Here is a 13,755-nt window from a genome sequence, read left to right on the forward strand (position 1 = left end):
TGATGGCTAGAAGCTTGCGGTCTCCGATGCCATAATTTTGTTCCGCTGGTGAGAGTTTCTTGGAGTAGTATGCACACAGATGGAGGGTACGGGGTTCATCAGACCACTGGGAAAGGATGGCGCCAACTCCAGTGTCACCCGCGTCAACTTCCACGACGAACGGGAGCGTTGGGTCCGGATGACGGAGGACAGGTGGAGTGGTGAATACTTCCTTGAGGTGGATAAAGGCTTGACGTGCTTCGGGGTTCCAGGTGAGTGAACATCATCCGCCTTTCAGGAGGGAGGTTAAGGGAGCAGAGAGAATACTATAACTCTTAATAAACCTTCCGTAGAAGTTGGCGAATCCAATGAACCTCTGCAACTCCTTCAGCATTTTAGGTGCTTCCCACTGTGAAACTGCATCCACTTTGCCTCTTTCCATGCTGACCCCCTCAGCGGAGGTCACGTATCCGAGGTAGGAGATCGAGGGTTGATGGAACTGCTGATGGATATTTTTCAGCTTTTAAATAAAGATGATTGTCTCTGAGACATTGGAGAACCTTCTGAACATGAGTTTGATGTTCAGCCCGATAACAGGAATAAATCAGGATGTCATCTATGTATACTATATTAAAGTGATGGAGGAAGTCTCTGAAAATCTCGTTCATAAAGCTTTGGAATATGAAAGGACTGTTGGCATCCCTGGTATTCATAGTGACCGGTGGGAGTGATGAAACTGTTTTCCACTCGTCCCATAAAAAAAAAAAAGTCACACTTTCAAACTTTAAAATCAAAAGTGGTTGGAGGAAAGATCAAAGTCCCATAATTCAATTCAAAAGCACAAATAAAAGGGGAGGAAAAATATGAAATCATTAAAAAAAAACAGATATTTTTTATGGCATATGGGGTGAAGAAAATGCTGAGTAAATGTTAATTTTTGCCTGACCTGTCCCTTTATGGTGAGCAAACAATGACAGAAGTTTCATTTTAATTCCTCCTTTAATCCGAGAGTTTAATTCAGTTCATTCACATGCAGACTTCGGAGGTCCAGCTTGGTGAATATGCCAGCTTCGCGGAGCTCTTCCAGAGCAGCTGGGACTAGAGGCAAAGGGAAATTTAACCATGGCTGTGTTCAGGAACCTATAATCAATACAGGGCCTGAGTACTCCATTCTTCTTAGCGACGAAGCAGAAGCTGAAGGCAGCTGGGGAAGTGGATGGTCTAATGAACCCTTAGCTGAGAGCTTCGTTGATGTCTCCATCGCCTCGTGCTCAGAATGGGATAAGGGATAAATCCTTCTATGTGGTAATTTGCCTTTAGGCAGCAGGTCAATACTACAGTCCCAGGACCAATGTGGGGGTAGTTGTGTGGCTTGTTCCTTGCTAAAAACGTAGAGAAATGGGGTGTAGATGGTAGGGATGTAGCAGGGCGGAGAGTGAACAGCAGGGGGAGCGATGTGACCATTTTTGGAGCATTCGGAGCTCAATCCTTCAATTTTACCGGTACTCCAGTTTATTTCAGGCTGATGTTCAGCAAGCCACCGCCTGCCCAGGATGATGTCCACATTAGCTCGGGGAAGGAGGAGTAGAATTAACTTGTCACGATGATGATGGGGAGACTGGATGATGACTTCTCTGGTACAGCGAGAGATTTTCCCATCACCTAATGGGGAGTCCTGAATGGTGGTGATTTTGTATTGAGTTTCATTATGTACTGTAGGTATATGATGTTTGGCAATGAAGTTCGAAGAAATGAAGTTGCCAGCCGCTCCAGAATCCACCAAGACATGTATGGGGATGATACGAAAATTCACAATTAACTAAGCTTGTACAAGGAAACAAGGATCTTCAAACAAGCATAGAGAATAAAGTCACTTCCCTTAATCATAGCTAGTGCATCCACAGCTTTAGTAGAAACGTCCTTTGGAAAGGAGAAACAGCCACGGAAGAGGAGAGCCAGGAAAAAGGTAAGGTGAACCATCTCACATCGATTCCAGCCACTGAATGACTGGAATTGAGGAGGCTATATAAGGGACTTGATTATGGGTGCAGGTGTGTCAGATTAGAAGTCCGGTGAGAGTGCTTGGGTGTAATGAGGGGTGGAAAGTGAAGGAGAGCGGTGATTAAAGCTGAGGGAACGAGATGGTGAGGGAGCCGGGGATGTGACAATATCAGGTTTTCATTTTATTGTTAAGATAGTGAAACATTGTAGCCAGGGTGATGTGAATGAGGTTATAAAGTACACTGTTGCCTTTGAAGATTTAAACAACGTGTCCTCAGAAGTTTGTTTTTCATATCAAACTTATGAAGTCTGAGGAAAGGATCCAAGACTGAACTTTGTATACTTGACATCCCCAATCGGTAGCGCATGTCTGCAGCTACGCCTCCATTTTTAGATGTCTCAGTTTTCCCCCATCCACTCTGACATGGAGCAGCAGCATTTTAAAATGAAAACTGACTCTTCAGCATTTTTTTTTAAAACACTCCATATTCGAAGCTCAAAAACTCAGGAAAGTTGTAGACAGAATGCGTAACCGCAGCAAAAGTTATGCGTTTTAAAACTAAAATGTATCATTGTAAACAGGGCCTAAGTAGTTTACAAGGGAGTATTAGCTGTTGGTGGTTTTGCTAAATGATCATTTGATGTTTACTGGCTGCTTATAGGCTGTCAACTGAGTTAAGTGGTGCTTCTCCCATGGAATAGCTTGATGCTGTGTTGTGCCCTGTGAATGAAGTTTGTTCTCCACATTACTCCTCCTGTAAGTATTGTCTAGGAAGTTCACTTGCTAACATCAGCATCTCTTGTAACCTAAAACGTAGACTGGCACTTCTGTTTTGGAGCAGTCTAGAAAAGTCTCCTGTATGAGATGTTGAGCAGTTGTCTGCTGTCAGACATCTGGCGGGTGTAGCAAAATGCTTTACCTAACAAAGATATTTTTGTCCATGGCTCTGTCCAGTGATTGGTCTGGTATCTTGGTCTGTTAATATTAAAACACATTCTGCTGATTAAAAGTACCGTTGGCATTATGTTGAAGGGCTTTAATTTTTTGTGATGCTCTTCACCTTGAAACATCAGTGTGGGATATTGGCATCAAACCACAGGTATTTTAGGGACCCTTTCTAATGAGGCCTGTTTTTTTTAGGCCAGGGTTCACCAAACTTGGTCCTGGAGGGTCGTCCCTGCATAGTGTAGCTCCAACTGAACTCAACACACCTGTTTGAAAGTTTCAGGTATACTTACATAAACTTTTATTAGCTTGTTCAGGTGTGTTTGATTAAGATTGGAGCTAAACTCTGCAGGACACCGTCCCTCCAGGAAAAAAGTTTGATGGGCCCTGTTATAGGCCTTTTATGCCAAATCATGAGGTTGTTGAATAGGCATTGTTTGAGGGCAAGACTTACAATGAGACAGCGATGTTTAAAGAAAAGGTGGCTGAAGCTACCTGAGGTAAGTTTCATGCCAGTCCAGCATCCAAGGTGGCGATCAGACCATTTTCAGACTCTGGGGTCTGAGAATTCTGTAAAGATGGCTTTTTTCAACTGCTGGTAGTCTTACTTTATGTTTTCTGGCTGTTGTGCCAGACTGATTGCCAAACTGGAAGTTATCCACAGCAGGTAGAATTAATCACTGGAAGACACTGGTCAGGGACTGCAGATAAAAGTCAATGACTCATGTACAACTTTGAGGACATAGTGGTTTTCAGCAGACTCTTGTGTAAAAGTGAAGATGGGTCTGACAAGCTTGTTGAGGTATGTAAGGATTCTTGAAAATGATCAACACCATTTGTGGTTGCTGGGAGTTTTATGGTGTCTCCTATGGTGTCGAGACGAAAGTTCTGGCTCTTCCTCCTTTGTGCCTTTTCCCCCTTTATCTCCCCCCATTCCCTGAAGAGAACAGCCCACTTGTAGAATTAGGTGACTTCAACATTAATTTAGACAAACCTTATGCTACCGATTTCCATTCTCTTATTACGTCATTCAACCGCAACCACTTCTTTAAGTTCTTATTTTTTGAAGTTAATAGTGCAGCAGAAACTTTCTGCTCTACTTTAACATCCTACCCAAATGAAATCTGTCCTCTCTCCACCAGTCCAATGTGCACTACTTCATTGAACCCCTGGCATCTTTGATGTTCTATCAGTGCAAAATTTCACATCACTCAGGGCAACAGAGAGAGCATGGAGTAAAACAAAAGGCCCCACTGACCTTAGCAGGTGTCAATCCTTTTATAGCCAAAACTATGGGAAAATTATTGTTTTAAAACGAATTTCCACATTTTTACCAGCTGGATGGAAAGCAATCAGACTTCAAATGCGGACATTCCTCTGAGACTGCACTACTCTCAGACACTGAAGCCCTGCAAACTGCCAAAGCAGGTTCTAAATCATCTATTCTGCTTTTACTGAACCTGTCAACTGCTTTTAATATGGTAAATCATCAGATGCACCCTCTCCTCAATGGTAATCACTGGAGCCCCAATTTGCTGATTGAAGTCTTACCTCACCAGCAGATCTTTCAGGGTTGCCTGGAAAAAAGAGCTTTCTAAAGTACATCAGCTAGTCACAAGCGTACCTCAGAGATTTGTTCTTGGTCTCCTTCTGTATTTTATTTACAGCACATCACTGAGAACTATCATCCAATCACATAGTTTTCTCTTATTTTTGTTATACCGATGACACACAGCTCTATCTTTCATTTCAGCCAGATGACTTAACAGTAGATGCAAGGATTTGACACTGTGTGAAGAATGTCTTGACTTGGGTGAATTTTCCATTTTCCTTAACCAAACACACCTGATTCAGATCATCATCTCACTAACAGAGGCTGAAAGACCTGTAATGGTAGTGACAGAGAAAGGAGACCTCCAAAACATGCAGTGTTGGTGGTTCTCCAGGAATGTGGTTGAGAAACATTGGCCTACAGCTTTATTCTGGCAAAAACAGAACTTCCCATCTTCCCTCCACCTCCACACATTCAAAACAATTTCTTAATCTAACTGAGATCATCTATTATTACCAAATGTATTCATTAAAGAATCTTGATGTGAGCTTAGATGATCAGCTGTGTTTTAAAAAGCGCATTTCTAACACGGCTTGATCATGCAGATTTGCACTTTTCAACATCAGAAAGATCAGACCCATCCTAACCTATCATGCAGCACACCTTTTATGCTGTGTTCACACTAGACGTGGAACGCACGGATAAATCGCGATATTTGCACATAAATAGATGCATTAACATTTGAGTTTACTCGCTTCATTCGCACGTAAAAATCTACTTAATTCGCGCATCAATTTCACTTCGGGACAGATGCGGATTCTGTCTGCCCGGGGACTGTAGCTTCGTTGCTAAATGGCTAACATGGATTTTATTGAGAAAATAACAGTGTTTATGTGCTTTATGAAGGCTGAAAAACAGTGTCGATACGTTTAGGGCCGTGTCTGAGTCCACTAGATCCTTTCAGAGGTGCATCCAGCTTTGTGAGCTCATAAATTCCTCCAGAAACTTAACCTGAATGATGGAGGCTTTTAGCGGTGCTTCTGACTGAGCCGAGCCCAGTTTCATGAACTTTTGTTGGCTCGAGGATTTCCCCTAAGACACCAACAACAGGCCGTACGTCATAATCACGTCCCCCCAAGAGCAAGCTCCTGATTGGTTAACGCGGCACAAATGTCCGCTGAAGTTCAGATTTTTAAACTCCAGCATTTCGATACACGCCATTCGCGCGTATCATGGCATTCGCACTGCGGAATTCACGCCATTTGCGCAATTCGCGTCATTCGCGCCATGCCATTTGCGCGTATCGTGCCGCAGGATGTCTATTCGCGCGTTTGCATTGACTTAACATGTAAATCACTTGCGCTTTATGCGCGTTCCACATCTGGTGTGAACACAGCATTAGTCTAAGCTCAATTCAATTCAAGGCTGGATTACTGCAATGCTCTTCTAGCTGGACTCCCATCTTGCACCCTTAAACCTCTACAGATGATCCAGAGCTCTGCACCTTCATTATCTCTCTGCATTGGTAAACAGTCAAGGCTTATATCAAAGTTAAAAAGTTATAAATAATTGATGCTTGCTTACAGAACAACCGCTGGCACTACACCCCATCTCCACCTGCTCCTGAGGGTCTACATCTCCTCCAAAAGCCTATGGATGGTAAGTGCTATGTTGGTGCTAGGTGACTTCAACATTCACATTGAAAGACCTCAAGCTGCTGACTTCCAGACTCTGCTTGCCTCTTTTGACCTCAAAAGAGCACCTACTTCTGCTACTCACAAATCAGGTAATCAGCTAGAACTTATTTACACTCGACATTGCTTCGCTGATCAAACACTAGTAACTCCACTACAAACATCGGATCATTTCCTTCTGTCTCTCAACATCCACATTACTTCTGAGCCACCACACACTACAACTCTAGTTGCCTTTCGCAGAAACCTATGCTCTCTCTCACCCAATAGACTATCCACCATTGTTTCAGACTCTCTTGCTCCATCTTGCAAACTCTCTGCACTTGATACAAACAGTGCCACTGATACACTCTGCTCCACACTAGCATCATGTCTAGACAGACTATGTCTTCTTACATCCAGGCCAGCCCGTGCCAGTACTCCTGCACCCTGGCTCTCTGATGTTCTCCGTGAGCATCGCTCAAAACTTTGGGCTGCAGAGAGAATTTGGCGAAAAACTAAAAATCCCTAACAGCTCATAACATACCAAACTCTTCTGTCCTCTTTCTTGGCTGAGGTTACTTCTGCAAAGCAGACATACTTCCATCAGAAAATCAACAGTGCCACCAATCCTCGCTTACCTTTTAAAACATTTTCCTCCCTCCTCTATCCTCCTCCTCCACCTGCATCTTCCACACTCACTACTGACGACTTTGCTACATTCTTTTGCACCAAAACTGCAAAAATCAGTGCTCAATTTGCCAAACTCGTGCTATCTAACCATGCAACCACCTGTCCGCTTGATCCCATTCCCTCTCATCTCTTGCAAGCCATTTCTCCTGCAGTCATACCAACACTGACTCACATAATTAACACATCTCTTGACTCTGGTTTATTCCTCACTTCATTTAAGCAGGCTAGGGTAACCCCACTGCTAAAGAAACCCAACCTGGATCAAACGCTACTTGAAAACTACAGACCGGTTTCCCTGCTTCTATTCATGGCCAATATTCTGGAGAAAGTAGTGTTCAATCAAGTCCCGGACTTTCTTACTCAAAACAACCTCATGGACAACAAGCAATCTGGCTTTAAGAAAGGCCACTCAACTGAGACTGCCATGCTCTCGGTCGTGGAGGATCTCAGACTGGCTAAAGCAGACTCTGAATCATCTGTCCTCATCTTGCTGGATTTATCAGCTGCTTTTGACGCTGTAAACCACTAGATCCTGCTATCTACGCTTGAGTCACTGGGCGTTGCAGGCACTGTTATTCAATGGTTCAGATCTTACCTCGCTGACAGGTCATTCAGGGTGTCTTGGAGGGGAGAGGTGTCCAACCTACAGCATCTAAACACTGGGGTACCTCAGGGCTCTGTTCTTGGGCCACTTCTCTTCTCCATCTACACGACATCTTTAGGACCAGTCATCCAGAAACATGGATTTTCCTACCACTGCTATGCTGATGATACCCAGCTATAACTCTCTTTTCACCCTGATGATACCTCGGTTCCAGCTCGCATCTCAGCCTGCCTGTCAGACATTTCACACTGGATGAAAGATCATCATCTTCAGCTTAACCTCGCAAAAACGGAAATGCTTGAAGTTCCTGCCAACCTGACTCTACACCATAACTTTTCAATCCAGATGGATGGGGTAACCATTACTGCATCCAAAATGGTATAAAGCCTTGGAGTAACGATTGATGACCAACTAAACTTCTATGACTACATTTCTAGAACTGCTCGATCTTGCAGATTCGCACTCTATAACATCAGAAAGGTCCGACCCTTCCTATCTGAACATGCAGCTCAACTCATTGTTCAAGCTCTTGTTCTCTCCAAACTGGACTATTGCAACTCTCTACTAGCCGGGCTTCCAGCTAACTCTATCAAACCTCTTCAGCTGCTTCAGAACGCAACAGCACAAGTGGTCTTTGATGAACGGAAAAGAACACATGTCACTCCGCTACTCACCCGTTTGCACTAGCTGCCAGTTGCTGCTCGCATCAAATTCAAAGCTCTGATGTTTGCTTACAAAGCGACCTCTAGCTTTGCTCCTTCTTATCTGCTCTCACTTCTGCAGATTTATGTGCCCTCCAGAAACTTGCGTTCAGTGAATGAACGTCGCCTCGTGGTTCCATCCCTAAGAGGAAAGACATCACTTTTCCGAACTCTCGCATTCAATCTGCCCAGTTGGTGGAATGAACTCCCTAACAGCATCAGAACGGCAGAGTCACTTGCTGTCTTCAAGAAACGACTAAAAACTCAACTATTTAGTCTCCACTTTCCTTCCTAATCTGCAACTGCCTCTCTGGCTATACCACTAACTGTACTCTCTCTCAAAAAAAAAAATTTACATTACTATACATTACTAATGCTTTGCTTCTTAGACTTTACACACCTGAAACTTGCCTATAGCACTTATTCACTGTTGCTCTTATAGTTGTGTAAATTGCTTCCTTGTCCTCATTTGTAAGTAGCTTTGGATAAAAGCGTCTGCTAAATGACTAAATGTAAATGTAAGTGAGTGCCACTTTGTGATACCATCACAGAATTGCTCAAAGTTTCTTTCCAAAAATTTTCATAAAATGTTCCTCGCTGGTGGATTGATCTTCCCATTCCCATACAGACTGATGATTTTCAAGTAACATTCTAACAACAATTAAAAACCCACCTCTTTCGCAGTCACCTGAGCACTAAAATATTTTTTTTTTAAATGCTCCCCCTCCATACTCTAGCTCTTTATTTGCTAAGCACTAACAGTTCCTTTGTGAAATTAGCACTTGTGTGCTTTGTCTCATCTTGTTGAATGCCTTCTCACTGTAAGTTGCTTTGGACAAAAATGTCTGCTAAATGACTAAATGTAATGTAAAAATACCTAGGTGGACAGCTGGGAGAGTTTACATTGCTGATAATGTAAAATTCAGCAGGGTCCAGGTTTTCTTGTTGTAACAATTAAAGCAAGCACTGGCATAGAAAAAAAAATCAGTTTAGCTGTGTAGAAAGAAAACTGGAGGTTTATCTTCAAACTTCTTGTATCTTCTATGACTTCTTATATCATAAGAACAATTAGAAATTGATGTTTCATCAGCAAGTTTTTGTGGCTAACAGACTTACCTCTGAGAACTGATTTAATGTATTTGACCACGTTCAATGTTTTTCAGGACAATTTTTTTTCAATCAATTGTTTACTAAGGAATGATATAGACAATCCCAGATGAGCTGTTTTTTTCTGTTTCTATTTGTCAAGTGTAAATATTATGTTTGAAAGTGGACAAATATGAGGAATGATGATATTTAAGCATTAGATGTTTTTATTTCATCTTTATTAAGAAAACCCAAAATATTTGTGACTTTTTAAATTTATTAAAAACAGAGACAAAGTTAGATAAATAGTGCTTGAACAGGGACACTAGTTGTTTATAAACATCAAAATTTTGAAATTAAAACATTGAGATTGATAGGAATGAGATCTCACCCATCGCTGACTTCATGGGCAATGCATTCATTCAGATGAGAGACCCTGTGAATGATATGATTGACACTTTTAGCTGAGTTTATATTTACTCTGAAGAGGAAAAAGAAAAAACAACAGAACAAGCCAGTTTACCAAAACAAATTAACAATGTCAATACATTTCAGCCAGCACTTCAGATGATCTGCATGCTGATAGAATGGCAACAACACAATGCTTAGCCAACATAGAAGAACACATCACTGATATCGGGTGAGTGATTTTTAAATAAAGATACAGTAATTGCAATGATAAAACCACTTGAAGATAAAAATAACTTATGTATGCCAGGAGAAATTGATTGAATAAAAGTGTTGATGGACAATAAAGTAACATATACGGTGTTTCCCCTAGGTTTACAGTTTTTGGGGGGTTTTTTTGGATGGGGGGGTGGATTGGGGCTGCGGCGTGACAAAATGCAGCGTGGCTATTCAGACTCACACTGACACAAGGAGTCATGGTCTTTTAATGACAGCAGTAAATAACTGAACAACTATTTGAACTGTACAACCATTTGGAAAGTCAGAAATGTCTGACCCATTTATTGAAACATTTATTAAACACGTCTCTTATAAAAATTTAGATGTGAACATGTCATGGCCAGAAGCAGCTTTACAGAAAATAATTCATCCATTCATTTTACTTCAGCTTAGTGCCTTATTTATCAGGGGTCACCACAGCAGAATGAACCACCACAGAAAAATTTGGAAACATTGCAAATGATCAAAGATGAAAATTAGTTAAAATGCACATCTATAAATCTAATACTTGTTTACTAAAAGGAAATAGGCCTATAAACACTTTTTTATAGCAATGAGTGTATTACAAGAAGTTACATTATTAAATATTCATGTTAAATAAGTTTTATCTAATAATTCCAGTTAGCTTTTAGTGAATTTGTAATGTTGTCAAAAACACAGAACTTTCAGTTGTTATATGTAAAAAGGCCTAAATACATGCAAGACAATTCAAATATTTTGCTCGTCTCTAACTTTTGACCTCTCGCGATCTGTTCACTTGCTCATTCTCTCTCGTCGCCATGATATTCCGGGTATTTTATATTATTTTGAGGGATCACGGAGCAGGCATGAATTTGCGAAAGACACGCAGAGCTTCCCGGAGAGGTCATAACTAGACACTAGATAGAGGAGATAGCTCTGCTTGCATCACAGCATGGGATGGGTGCGACGTATCTGAAGAGCGGGGAGGGATGCGGGACGTATTTGAGGACCGGGTGGGAGACGCGGGATTTCCGTGAGATTATCATATGTTCGCTGGCAACCGGGAGTCTCTATGCATTTGACTCCTGGAACTTTCGAGAGACTTGGGATGTCTGCATCTGTATAAATTTTAGCTGCTGTGACGCGAGAGCAGAACAGAAATGACATGCTGTTGTGTAAATAAGATATTACATATGGTTGTTTAGCTTGTTTATTTAAAAAAGTTGTGATCTGGCAGCTATATAGATAATACTATTAACGTGACTTCAAGGGGGATGGGAACAGCCGTTAGAAGGTCAGGGTGCCCCCCTTATATAATGGTGGGGGAAACACTGATAAAGGTCAGAACATGACTAATTGTTTAAAACAAATATATAAACATACAGATAAAATAATTAAAGCTTTTTATCCACTTTGATTTCTGCAAAATAGGACAGTCAGCATAAAACTGCCAAGCGCATACTAAAATGCTATTTGGCAAGATACTGTATATTCCATACCATACCAGTGCTGTACAATTTCTTGAATAAATTGGAGTTCCACAATTTCACTTATGCAGGATGATCAAGTTGTTTTTACTGAAAGGATTGAGGAATATTGCAATCTTTGCCCATTATCTGACAAAGAACTAATGCCATCATTCAAAAATCTAAAACAAAGAGAAATGGACACTTTGTGCTCCGGACCAAAGAAGAAAAGGATCATCCAGACTGTTACCAGCAACAAGTTCAAAAGAGAGGGCATGTCATAGAATGGGGTTGTGTCAGTGCCCTTTGCAAAGATAACTTGCACTTCTGTGAAGGCACCATTTATGCTGAAAAATATGTATTGCTCGTATTTAATCAACAGGATACACAAAAAGCATGTGCGTTTGTATAAAATAAAAAGTCTGTGGATGTATGTGAGAGAAAAATATATCGCCTACAGAAAAGTTTGAGTCAGTATAACAGGTTCCCTTTAGTTGCTGCACATCTAGTCTCCTCAATGGATGGTGAAAAGCAGTTCAGCAGGGCTAACGAGTCCAAAGAGAAAAATCCCCCCCCAAAAAAAATTCTTAGCACATGAAAAAAAAAAAAATCAGGCAAACAGCAACTCCATACTGGTTTTACTTCTTCAGCTTTTACGCTGAGCGTTGTCCAGGTGCCCTCTATCTCCCCCTCGTGGTGTGTATGGTATGTAAATGTGCACATACCTATAGGAAATGGCTACAGATTGTCACCTCATCATGTCAAAATTAAATATATAAAATAAGAGTCCATTACTCATCGATCTCTTATGAAAACACAACATCTGATAGTTAGTCTACTTGTCTGAATAGCCCTTTCACACAACTAATGAAATTGTAGTAAGCATTATCTCAATTATGTGGCAGCGCATAATTTATTGACCCTTTTTTCTTAGTAATCACCCGCGGTCCTTCCATTTAGGTACTAATTTGGAGGTAAATTTACGGACTTCACTGGATAAAGGGTGAGTTTTAAGCCAAAGTAAGTCACCCACCTTAAATTGTACACCTTTTCTTTTAAGATTGTAGTACTTAGCTTGTTTAACCTGGTTCATCCTCATTCTACGCATAACCTCCTGTTGTAGGTGGTGTTGTCTCTCCAGTACAGTGTAAGATGCTTGTTTAGGTGATGGTGGTAGATGTATGAGTCTTTCCAGAGGCCCATAGATCTGCTTTCCTACCATAAGCTCCGCTGGCGTACAACCAGTTGTCTCTTGCCGAGCGGTGTTGATGGCATACCTCAACTTGGGCAGTCACTGGTCCCAGTTCTTGTGTTGTTGGCCTACATATGAAGCGATCATGGTTTTTGAGTCCTATTTACTCTCTCAGTCAGATTGCTTAATGGATGGTAAGCAGTAGTTAGTCTTTGTTATGCAACCCCAAGATTTATACACATCGGCCAAGATAGAAGAAGTAAATTGTGGACCTCTGTCTGATAGCAAATACTTTGGGACACCCCATCAGGTAAATATTTCCTTCTTGAAAATATTTGCAATCGTTTGGGTCTTCCTGTCTCTCGAGGGGAATAATTCTGTCTACTTTGTAAAGTAGTCCATAATAACCAGACTATAAGCATTTCTTTTCTTGCTTATTGGGAACGGCCCCATCAGGTCAGTCCCTAGAATGTGTGCTGGTTCAGTGATTAAATTACTCTGCAAAAGTCCAGAGGGTTTACTATTACTGTGCTTGTACTCCTGACAGAGCTTATAACTTTTAACATAACTCCAGACTTCTTATCTTACAGATGGCCACCATGCCACTTCCAAGATCTTCAGAAGAGTTTTAAGTGGACCCAAGTGACCACCTAGTGGATTGTCATGAAAGTAGTAAAGAAAGTTCTGAGTGAGTTCTCCACGTACCACAAGATGATAGTTATTCCCTTCATCTTTAAGGGGAACTTTTCTGTACCAAATACCCTGAATATTCTTAAATGGCTTGATCTTTGGCAGCACAACAATAAGTAGTGGAGGTTAACTTGAGTAAATCTTTATCATCTTGTTGAGACTGATTTTATCAAGACTGATGGGTAACTGTGATGCAGTTGTTGAAGTGATGGAAAGACAAAGGCTAGGTACTGATGGATCACCAGCTCTCTACAGAGTGTCAGGTATCAAGTTTATACACCCTTTATGGTGTTATGGTGTTTATGGAAGTCAAATTGCTGCAGCCTCAGGGTCCATCGTGTCAGACAAGAAGAGGTCTTTGGGCTATTAAATGCCCAAATCAATGCAGAATGATCTGTGAATACATCAAAGGCATCTCTTCCAAGTAATGTCTACACTTTTCTACTGCCCAGACCACCCCCAAACACTCTTTCTCGGATGCACTATAACTCTTCTATGCTGGAGATAGAGTCTTTGAAACATAG

The 13,755-nt window shown here is 41.3% G+C and overlaps 1 protein-coding gene across 8 annotated transcripts in view; it reads right to left on the reverse strand.

Annotated features, from left to right (window-relative positions):
• Positions 1-13,755, reverse strand: part of thrb (thyroid hormone receptor beta) — a 184,771-nt gene that overhangs the window by 101,127 nt on the left and 69,889 nt on the right. For 5 of the 8 annotated variants that reach the window (XM_056479723.1, XM_056479719.1, XM_056479727.1 and 2 more), the window contains exon 2: positions 9,627-9,671. The exons of the other annotated variants lie outside the window; for them this stretch is intronic. The gene's annotated coding sequence lies outside the window, so the exon portion shown is untranslated. The remainder of the gene's footprint in view (positions 1-9,626; positions 9,672-13,755) is intronic. 8 annotated transcript variants of the gene reach the window in all.

The sequence above is a fragment of the Danio aesculapii genome, chromosome 19, assembly GCF_903798145.1.
Source record: "Danio aesculapii chromosome 19, fDanAes4.1, whole genome shotgun sequence".
Taxonomy (NCBI): Eukaryota; Metazoa; Chordata; class Actinopteri; order Cypriniformes; family Danionidae; genus Danio; species Danio aesculapii.